Raw genomic sequence first — 12445 nt, forward strand, 5'->3', positions numbered from 1 at the left:
TGCCCATTTGTTGTAGAGTACTTCCCACTTTCTCCTCTATCAAGCTCAATGTGTTCAAATTAATATTGAGGTCTTTAATCCATTTGGACTTGAGTTTTGTGCATGGTGATAGATATGGATCTACTTTCATTCTTCTACAGGTTGACATCCAGTTATGCCAGCACCATTTGTTGAAGATGCCCTCTTTCTTCCATTGTGTACTTTTGGCTCCTTTATCAAAAATCAGGTGTTCATAGGTTTGTGGTTTAAGATCCGGGTCTTCTATACGATTCCATTGGTCAACTTCTCTGTTTTTATGCCAATACCAAGCTGTTTTCAATACTGTAGCTTTGTAATAGAGTTTGAAGTCAGGGATGGTAATGCCTCCAGAAGAACCTTTATTGTATAAGATTTTTTTGGCTATCCTGGGTTTCTTTTTTTTCCATATAAAGTTGATTATTGTCCTCTCAATCTCTGTGAAAAATTTTAATGGGACCTTGATTGGGATTGCATTGAATCTATAGATTGCTTTTGGTAGAATTGCCATTTTTACTATGTTGATCCTCCCAATCCACGAGCAGGGGAGGACCGTGAGGGAACCTACAGCTGGCGACAGATGGGGAAGGTGACTGAGCCCCACATTGGAGCACTGGACTGAGCTCCCAAGGTCCTGATGAGGAGCAGAAGGAGCGAGAACATGAGGGAGAAAGTCAGGAACGAGAGGGGTGCGTTCACTCATGGAGACGGTGGGACAGAACTAATGGGAGATCACCAACTCCAGTTGGAATGGGACTGATGGATCATGCGACCAAACCCGTCTCTCTGAATGTGGCCAACAGCGGGGGCTGACTGAGAAGCAAAGGACAATGGCTCTGGGCTCTGATTCCTCTGCATGGACGGGCTCTGTGGGAGCCTTCTCAGCTTGGTCGATCACCTTCCTGGACCTGGGGGGAGTTGGGAGGACCTTGGTCTTAGCATAGAGTGGGGAACCCTGATGGCTCCTTGGCCTTGAGAGGGAGGGAGGGGAGGTATGGGTAGAGGGGAGGGGAGGGAAGGGGAAGGAGGAGGGGAGGGAGGGGGGAGGAGGAGGGAAGGAGATGGAAATTTTTAAATATAAAAAAAAATAAACCATGAGGAAAAAAAAAAACAGAAAAGGAAAAAAAATGTCCATCAGCAAACTGGAGAAGTTGGGAACCCCGTAGCTGCTGAGAGTGCTCAATCCAGGAGGCTGAATTACTTTTCAGTCCTAATTCAGTCCAACTGAATACCTGTTGACTCCCTAGAGTCCCCGGCCTTCCATCCACGTTGGAAAGCCTAAGGCGCTGGGTTGTGATGTCAGTGAAGGATGTCATCCAGAGCAACAACAACATGCTAGACACACTTACCAGCAAGAAGTGAAGGCGATGCCTTGGCTACTTTCTGTTGCTAAGATAAAGCACTTTAACCACAAGTAAGTTGGGAAAGAAGGGGTTTATTTAGCTTACACTTTCAGGTCATAATTGAAGAAAGTTAGGGCCAGAACTCAAGCAGTGAAGGAATTCCAGGGTAAGTACAGGAAGAGGAAGGATGAAAACTGGCTTGTTCTTATCCCACATTCAGGTACTTTTCAGACCTACCTGCTTAGTGAAGGCGTAGTGGGCTGAGCCTGCCTATATCAATAAGCAATTAAGAAACTGCTTAAATACATGCAAACTGGTGTCCAAACTGATGAAGGCAAGTCTTCAGCTGAGGACCGTTATTTCCAGGTCTGTGAAATTGACAACCAAGATCAGCCACCATAGCAAACAAGAACCAATGCTTTTAATCAGAGCTCTTTCTATCTAGACCACCCCTGGAAAGTTCCCACCAACTCCCCTGGGTTAATCATTTAGGAAATGCCCTGCTAGATACACCTAAAGGCTTGACTCTTTGTTGCTTTCACATTTAATCAAGTTTGATAATTAAAGTTAACATCATAGATATACAAACTTCTTTATTTTCCCAGAAATATGTTTCCACTGGGTCCCTGTTTGACAGCATGTGCAATCTTAGCCATTTTTAAATGAGTTCTATTGATTCCAAAATTTACACAGTCAGTAAACATGATGAATACTTATTTACTTAATTTCCATTGCTCCTGCCATTTGTTTCCCTGATTCTAAACTCTGGGGTGTAATAAAGGCATTGCAATACTGAGGAGGTGGCAAATGATCTGCCATGCTGGCATTCACTGAGATGAACATTTTTCTTCAAGTGTCTTTATCTCACTGATGTTGATTATTCACTGAAATTTTACATGCTGTGTTATTATACATTGTCATCTGAAGACATTGTGTCCATAAATTTTGACAAGTTAACATCAAATACCTGCCAACATTGTATATTTTCAATTCCAAAGCCATGGTATACCAGTTTTCTGAAAGTCACAACTCTTCGAACTCAAGTAGGACAAAATCATGATACTTGTAAATGATTCATTTTATAATAATAAAACATAACTAATAAAATATTGCATGAGCAAAAATGTCATTAGGCTAAGATTATTGTCAAGTCAGTGAAAAATACTTATGTTTGCCAGATACCATTTTCCTCATTATAGGGTAATAATCTGCTTTTCTTCACTAGATCCTATAAGTATTGTTCTTACTAGTCATTAATAGAGCTATTTTATAATTATTTAATTTTACCACCTATCTACAGACTAATAAAGTTTGGGAGGTTGTAAAATGCCACTCAAGGTCCTACCTTTGACTGGACAGTAATCATGATGCTGCTGAGGTATGAAAATGAACACTTGTTTGAGACCAAGAAAAATCTTTCGGGCTGGAGAGATGGCTCAGAGGTTAAGAGCACTGGCTGCTCTTCCAGAGGTCCTGAGTTCAATTCCCAGCAACCACATGGTGGCTTCCAACCATCTGTACTGAGATCTGGCACCCTCCTCTGGCGTGTGAGCATACATCAAGGCAAAATGTTGTATACATAATAAATAAATAAATCTAAAAAGAAAAAGAAAAATCTTTCAATAATAAGTGAGTTCAGAGCTTATCACCATCAAGTTTAGTGAACTTGTAGGAAACCTAGCTTTGTTTGAATTTCTTTGAGACAGCTAATGAGTCACATTTATTAAATTGGGGGAATATTTAAACCTTTTAATTTAATACAAATTAAATAATTTGTTAGATGGGTAATGAACCACAGATTTCAAGATGAGTTATTTTCAGCAATGGTGTCCCTCAGATATTTGTAAATGGCTTAAACTTTCTGAATTTTCATTTCTACAGTACTAAAATGGTAGAAACCATAAGATCTTGAGCTAAATTCACCAATGTTTCAGTGTTTGGTTTCCTCTAAGTTTGTCTCCACAGGGACAACATAGGACACACTCTATAAGAGGCTAGAAAAATGGCAAAAGGCACAAGAGGGAAAAAAAGTGCATGGATTTTTGGGAGACAGAGTCAGAAGATAACAGGGGAGATTTGTGTTGAAATTACTTTGAGGTATAACTTCACAATTTGGCTAGTTGCAGCCAAATTATAAGGCTACTACAATATGAGACTCAAGAATCTATGTTGCATTGTACTGATAAGGGAGAGTTCCTGCAAGGTTTTAAAACTACAATGATTCTTAAAGGAATAACTTGCTGTTAACCATTAGGGAATGAAATAAAGGTGAGTGATTGCAGGAGAACAAGAATCAATAGGATGTTTTCTAGAATAGGTGTGAGCTAATGATAGTTCAAGCAAGGTGATGTCAGTAGGATTCAGCACTGAATCCTAAAAAGCACTAAGAACAAAGGGACCCAGGGCACCTAGCTGACACACAGGACTATAGAGGTATTTCAAATGTATTTTAATAAACAAAGACAGCCTGAAGATCTGAGACCAAAACAGTCCCACTGGTCAGCCTGACAGACCAGATTATGGTAACACACGTGTACCTTTAATCTCTGTAGCCACCCTAGATACCATAGAAATTAGGTAGTGCATGCCTTTGATCCCAACCCTAAAGAGGAATATAAGATGGGGGTCAGAGGAGACAACTCTCAAGTGCAATCTCACTCTGAGATTCCTGGAGGTAGGATCGCCATTTCAGACTGAGGTCAAGGTAAGAGTCAGTAGCAGGCTGTTTTGATTTTCAGATCCCAGTTTCTAACGCTGAGTTTTTATTAATTGTGCTTCTCAGGACTAAGAGAAAGAGGGCATGACTACTCTGATTTTGTATTGAGGGAGGGAATTGCATTTCCATTAGTTCAAATGAAAAGTGTATAGGGAACAGAGAAACTTGAATTTTGTTTTGGAGACTTGATTTGAAACATAAGCGGATATGAGAGAAAGTATGCTGTTCATATCGGAAAACAGAAGCCGGATGATGAGAAGCCAGGGACATATCCATTCTAATTTGAAACAAAACATTGCTTCAAAAAATAGACAAAAAACATTAAGGTAAGGTTTCTAGATGGGTATTACACTAGAAAAATAAGATCCTAGTCATTTGTATGTATTGCTGGTTGTGCTTTGAATTTATTCTCAGGCATACTTCACTTAATAATGTCTCTTTTATGCCTATGCATTGCTGAAACACTGTAATCCAGGTCTCCTGATTTGTCAGAGCTTAGCTCCTTTCTATGTAGGAAGCTTTTATCAAGACACTTAAAGTGTTCCTTGGATGCAGTGAACACGACTTTAAGAGAGGCAATAGGAAAAAATGTCCTATGACCTAGCTCAGTTAACAGAGAAAATCAATGGTACAATTTAAAACAGCAAACTATGGTTATTATCAAAAGATAATCTTTGCTATATAAATGAATGTATACTCAAAAACTAGTGAGCTGACCCAATCAAACTTGTCTGATTTACTATGAAGAAAATGAATGTGAAAAGTCAGTATTTCCTGAGCTCCTGTACTAGGTGTATAAAGATTCAAGAACTTGGAAATATATGGGTGGGGACATTGTTCAATTGTTAAAGTTCTTCACACACACACACACACACACACACACACACACACACACACACACACACACACACACACACAGCAGGTCTTAAATTTGGTTCCCCGAACCCACATAATAAAGCCAAGCATAATAAAGTCAGCACACTCATAGTGCTGATACTAGGGAAGCAGAGAGAGGCAGATCTCTGAGACTGGCTGGTCAGTTTAGCAAGTTCCAATCCAAAGAGATGCTGTTTCAAATATCAAACTGAAGCTTGGGAGGTTGGCACATCGTAGTGGCATTTCAACTGTATTTTAATAAATAAAGATGGCCTGAAGATCTGAGACTAAAACAGTCAGCCTTACAGACCAGGTTATGGTGACACACACCTTTAATCTCTGTAGCCATAATGATGTGCACCTTTAATCCCAGTAACCACACTAGTTGCCATAGAAACTGGTCAGTGCATACCTTTAATGAAGTGGTACACGCCTTTAATCCCAGCCCTAGAAAAGATTATAAAATGGGAGGAAACAGCTCTCAACAGACAGTCTCATTCTGAGATTCCTAGAGGCAGGATTGCCATTTCAGATTGAGGTCCAGGGAAGAACCAGTAGCTGACCGCTTTGCTTTTCAGATCTTCAGGTTGAACCCCAATTTCTGACCCTGAGTTTTTAAAAATCATGCTTGAGCACATGCCTTTAATCTCAGTGCTAGAGAGGCAGAAGCAAGCTGATCCTTCTGAATGTGAGAACAACACGCGCTATATAGTAAGTTAGAGGTCACCCAGGACTACATAGTTAGACCCTGTCTAAAAGAAAGGAAGGGGTAGTTTTGCCCATGCTTCAGGACGATACATGCAGGTAGCATGAAATGAACTCAACAAGTACTGAAAGACAGTGAGGAAGAGTGTGACAGAGAGACAGAGAGACAGAGAGACAGAGAGACAGAGAGACAGAGAGACAGACAAGGGAAACACATTAAGTTGGGAGGAAAAAGTGGCAGAGAGGATATGGGAAGAATTGACAGGGAAGGAATGCAGGAAGGGACTTGCATAAAGCACATTATGTGTTAAACAAAATTGTTTACAAGTAAGCTTGACAGTTCCTCAAGAATCTCAGCTGAGGCTGTTCTCTAACCTACATGTATCCACAAATAAACACACAAGCACACACACAAAGAAAACCTGACACTTGAAACCAATAGTACAAATATGACATCATGATCTGTTACAACATGCAAAGCTTTGCAATCATTTGATTGTTGCCTACGTGTTTACAATTTTTTCTTTACTATAGAATAATAATATTTAAGCCCTCTCTATCTCCCCAATTAAAACTATTCAGGGAATTATGTATGAAGCTCGGGAAACCCTGTTTTCCAGGGTTTTTATCATGAGATTTTATATATGATGCTGAGGAGGCAGACCCAGGATTTTCACAAGACAGATAAACACTTTACAACTGATGCATGCTTTCAGCCCTATGATGTTAGGTCTCAAACATACGGGGATACATTCTGGGACCCATGATTTTCTTCTGTCATTGTGGCACATTGTCGTATCTTGGGATTATCATTGAGAAATCTCTGTTTCAGATCAAGGCAGATGGTGTAGTACGGACGTCTATCTCTTCTCCATGTATATACATTGTTCCTATACTCTGTGTAGCTTTAACAAGACTGTAAAATAGATAAAAAAAATTTAAGTAGTAGTAACTTTGGCATTAGATGAGCAGGAAATGAGATCCTCATCTTGAATGGGAACATAAATAACAAGACCTTTTTTTTTAGATAGAAAATAGCAACAGATTGCCATGGTTTTGCGGAGCAAGAGGAATAGTTTAGTATACAAGTAATTAGTTTTAAGAGGAGCATGTGGATAAGACAGACAAGCATTCATACACCACACTTACATATTACCAAGAATTGTTGAAACATAATGTTGATTGATTTCAGTCTCTTAATAACACCCCAGAAGGAAAAATATGAAAACAATCCTTATCTGCTCATTATAGAAAAAAAAAAGATAAAAACTAAAAATTGAAAAAAAGTCTTGACAGAAACTAGTTAAATGGACTAAATTACTGGCATTATATGCATAGGACAGACTATGGAAGAGTGCATTCAATGTATTTGAAATAACAAAAAACAAAACTAGCAACACTTGGCCTTACAGATAACGATAACAGATAATGATCTTCATAAGAGATAAGAGATAATGATCTCTGTTGTCCATAAAGGGGACAACAGAGCTAAGTGATTTTGCCCATGACAGCAAGGATGAAGACACAGCCCACTCTGTTGCCCACAGCAGCCTTAAAAGCTTCTTTAATCTTTTTTTTCTTTAATCTTTTAGGGACCTACACTCAGGCAAAACTGGATATTTGGTTTCAACACATAGTATTTTAGGATGAGTCAGTATAAGGTAGAATTACAGTTTACTAAATGATATAATTTAATATATATTTTAATCACAAGGGCTACTCAGGAAATTAGTAAGATGTATTCAAGTGTACATATGTATAAACATAAAATGAGAAATTATGTATCAACTTTAAATTATTATGTGCATCTTTAATGCTGTCATAGGGATATATATTTTGAAATGAAAACATTCAAGAGATTAATAATAGAAAAATTCCTCCCTCCTACTTTGTGCAAGGTCATGTCAAAACTTAGCTGTTTTCATTTACCAGCAAATCAGACACTTGGCATTCATGGAACCATATATTCTGTACAATGTACAAGCGCTGGGTAAAAAATGGAACACTCTTGATGTCTAGCAGGCACAAAATGGCCACATTATTATTAGCACAAGTGTTTAGACAGTGTCCAATCATGAGTCTTTCCAGAGGATGAGTAATATGAATTAGAGAGCACTCTCTGGATGATGGTAGAAAAACAGTCACTATTTGGGATGGGATTATCTTATTCCCATACTGAATACATTCCTTAAACTAGTCACTGTTCAGATGGATTCTATTTTCTTTGATGTATGCTATAGGGTATGTTTAGTTCTAAGTCTTTCTCTCCAACCATTTGAAACCAAATTTAGACCAGAGAACTTGCAATATTGTTGCTATTGAATTGAAAAACATATAACAAGAAGAAATAGGACCTAATTTAACATATTTAACCTATTGCATAGCTCAAGGATACATTTACATACACAGCTGTGTTATCCAAATATCCATTAATTTTTAGTGAAACAATTCATGCAATATATTCTGATCATGCTGTCCCCTTCCCTAACTCCTTCCAGATCCTCTCCACAGTCTTATCCACCCAACTCCATGACTCCTCCTTCCCTTTCTCATACACACACCAAAAAGAAAACAAACAAGCAATCCAAGAAACATACACACACACACACACACACACACACACACACACACACACTCACTCACAGAAACTACAAACAAAACCACAAACTTGGAAATCAAAATCAACAAGAGAAAGATCAATAAGCCAAAAATAACACTCAAAACAATATGAAGCAAACAAACAAAAGTTTGCAAAATACCACTTTGTTCACTTTGTGTTGGTCAATGAATCCGGGCCATCGGCTTACCCTGAAAGTGAAGAATTTTGTTCAGTTTACATCATATTTAAAGATTTTCTGACTGGTCAATGTAATACCTGTAACCCCAGCATTCAAAGGGTGAAGGCTTAAGGGTTCAAGACAGCATCCTTGACTATATAACAAGTTCAAGGCCAGTCTGAACTTTCTGAGACGCTGTCTTAAATCCTGACCTATTTCCTATTCAGAATGAATTACTTCAAGAAAAAAAAATAAAGCAAACCACTTTCACATATAAAATTGTTTTGAGTTCTCATTTTGTAGCTATTTCCTTAATGTTACTAAATCATCACCAAAACATCTGACATTTCCCTAGAAAGCATGAGTAACAATTGTGTTAAATTTGCAATAATTGGGGTCTTTTCCTTGTCTTTAACAAATTGGATGAATCCATTACATTGATCAAATTTATTTTCCATTGATATTCCTGATTTACTCAATTTTATCCTTGGTTATAGTCTTAGGCATTCACTTACAAGCAATTCAACCCAGATGCAATTAAAAATAGTGATGAAATGGTTTTATCAGCAAAGTCCGTACTTTTCCAAGCACCTCCTGAAGAATAGCATTCAGCAACAAGCGTTTTCCTCTCTAAATCCTTGTTGTGATGGTGCATTAATGTTTCATCTACAACATTTGTGTTTTGTTTATGGTCCATTGAGAAAATGAATGATACCTGAATAAGAGAATGCTGGCATAATGCCATTGAGAGATGTGAGCCACCATAATATGTATTTAATAAATCGCTTTTATAAACTAGAACTATAGCTACTTTAAATGGTAAGTTGTTTTTTTTTTCATTATAGCACTAGGAAGCAAAAAAATATAACCACACACACACCTCTATTTAGGTTGCATTCTTTTTCAAACACAAATAACCCAGCCCCAGGAGAATACCACAGAGGGAAGTAGCAAGCCTTCTGAAGGTGTTGGGAAGATCAGTGGAGGAGAGACCCTGACTGAGCAGGGACCATACACCAACAACAACTGAGCTGTGATAGCAACTACGGATAGAAGCCATCATTACCTAAAAGAGAGGAGCCTAGGTGGGTGAAGAAGCGTTGTCTTCTTACTTGAGATTTCCCTTTGTATGGTTTCAAGTATCCAATGTCAGTAATGACTGTATAATTCCAGAACCTAGTAGTTTACAAGGTTTAGACTGCATCCCATGCAAAGTAACTTAACAGAATAATTCCCCATCTCACCCTGTCCTGCCTGGAGTGTGAATTATCCTACGGTGTCAGTCCTGTGTGTGCACACTTGTCAATTACTCAGTAGCCCTCTGGCATTCGGTTTCATCTTCAAACAATGCGTATTATACTTTATAATGGCCCCAAAATAAAAGAATGGTTAGATTGTTAGTTTAGATATGACAAAGAGAAGTCCTAAAAAAATGTGTCCTTTAAGGGAAAAGAGAGAATGTTGGTTATAAGTCTGTAATGTCTAGGAATAAAAACATGGTGTATATATGGCTCAGTACACTTCGGTTTCACATAACTATTAGGGGTCTTGGAAGGGGACCTCATGAATCATAAGGGGACAATCTGCAGTCTTGGAATTAGCTGCCTAACAGCTGACTGCACCAGACCTCATGGGCAGAGTGTCTCAGGCAACTATATATTAACTTTATATACATACGCATCTTGAAGTGACACATAAGGAAACAGAAGGGATACCCTTATTGCTTATTAACATAATAGTCATAGATGTGCTCCACAGTTATGGGTGCTTATGGTATGATTCACACACTCCTGTGAGGCATCAGAATGTGATGCCTCATGTCTGATGAATTCCAGCAAAAGGTTATCTTAATAGACAGGAGAACAGCTGAAGGTTGCTGAACATTCTGAGAGTCAAAAAGAAATCAGAACATCTGTTGGAAGAGGGTGGGCTACTGTGGAGAAATCTTTTTGTCCACTGTGAATATTTGTTGTTTCATTGGTTTACTAAAGGGCTAGATGGCCAGTGGCTGGCAGGTAGAAGTTAGGCAGGACTTGTGGACAAAGAAAGGTTGTGAAGAAGAAGGGCAGAGTCACCAACCAGACTCAGAGGAAGCAGGAGATAAACTTGCCATGCTGAAAAAAGGTACCACCGTGTGGTAGAGTGTCGATAAGAAATATGAGTTAATTTAAGTTGTAAGAGCTAGTTAGTAACAAGCCTAAGCTACTGGACAAGCATTAATAATTAATAATAAGTCTCTTTATGGTTATTTGAGATCTGATTGGCAGGACAAAGCTGACTTGTAGGACAGAAATCTCTGCCTAAAGCAGACAATGGTATTTATAATACAGAAGGACAATGGCAGTCTTCAGAAATATGCTAGGAGTCCACCTTGGCCTCAAAATTTTGTGTGCACATGGACAAAAATCCTATGACTATTAAGTCACACCTCAGTTGATTTATTTCCTTGGTTTTTATTGGGCTATTAATGCATTTTTCATTTTTGAAATCTATCAAGCAGCTTGGAAGAGCAGAATTAACACTGTAGTCTGTACTCAAGTCACATGAGAGTTCCCAATTCACAAAGCAGTCATGTCTTTTGTTTTTGTTTTTGTTTTCATGACAGGGCTTTTCAGTGTAGCCATGCCTATCCTGGAACTTGCTCTGTAGACCAGGCTGGCCTTGAATTCACAGAGATCCACCTGACTCTGCCTCCCAGGTGCTGGGGTTAAAGGTGTGTGCCACTACCGCCCTGCATCTTTATGTTTTTTAATTTTTCTGAATTCATCTTTCTGTCATATGAGTCTGAAATACTTCAAAACTGTTAATTCTGTATGCCTACAAATGATTAACATTTCATAGAGAACAATTGCCATTATATACATCCTATAACACACCTACTGTATAACAGCACATACTAAATAAGCAAGCATACTCACCAAGCTTTCCTCCTACATATAGTGAACAAGCAAGTCTCTTAGTAGCTCCAGCCTGTTTTCCAAAAATGAAAAAAAAAAATTGCTAACATCAAATTAAATGGAGAGAAACTCAAGGCCATCTCACTAAATTCAGGAATGCGACAAGGCTGTCCACTCTCTCCTTATCTCTTCAATATAGTGCTTGAAGTTCTAGCAATAGCAATAAGACAACACAAGGGGATCAAGGGGATTCGAATTGGAAAGGAAGAAGTTAAACTTTCGTTATTTGCAGATGATATGATAGTGTACATAAGCGACCCGAAAAACTCCACCAAAGAACTCCTACAGCTGATAAACTCCTTTAGTAGCGTGGCAGGATACAAGATCAACTCCAAAAAATCAGTCGCCCTCCTATATACAAAGGATAAGGAAGCAGAGAAAGAAATCAGAGAAGCGTCACCTTTCACGATAGCCACAAATAGCATAAAATATCTTGGAGTAACTCTAACCAAGGAAGTGAAAGACCTATTTGACAAGAACTTTAAGTCTTTGAAGAAAGAAATTGAAGAGGATACCAGAAAATGGAAGGATCTCCCTTGCTCTTGGATTGGGAGGATCAACATAGTAAAAATGGCAATACTACCAAAGGCAATCTATAGATTTAATGCAATCCCCTTAAAGATCCCATCAAAATTCTTCACAGATCTTGAGAGGATAATAATCAACTTTATATGGAAGAACAAGAAACCCAGGATAGCCAAAACAATCTTATACAATAAAGGAACTTCTGGAGGCATTACCATCCCTGACTTCAAACTCTATTATAGTGTTAACTTCTTAAATTATGTCTTTGCCACGATGTCCGTTGTCATTCTTCCTACATACACTTCATTGGTAAACCAGGCTACTCATTTCTTCTGCAGTATTTACTATTTCTACTCGATTTTTAACAATTGAAATAATGCAGGGAGGTCCCTAAGTGGCTAGTACCTTATGCCCTTGCCACCAAATTCCCACAAGTTCTCAAAGCAAACAAAAAAGATGGTTTGAGAACAAGAGACTCTGCAATTTCCAGAATTTATTTTCCATGCAGAAAAATTTTAAAAATATCTACAT

This window comes from Arvicola amphibius, chromosome 5, assembly GCF_903992535.2.
Source record: "Arvicola amphibius chromosome 5, mArvAmp1.2, whole genome shotgun sequence".
Taxonomy (NCBI): domain Eukaryota; kingdom Metazoa; phylum Chordata; class Mammalia; order Rodentia; family Cricetidae; genus Arvicola; species Arvicola amphibius.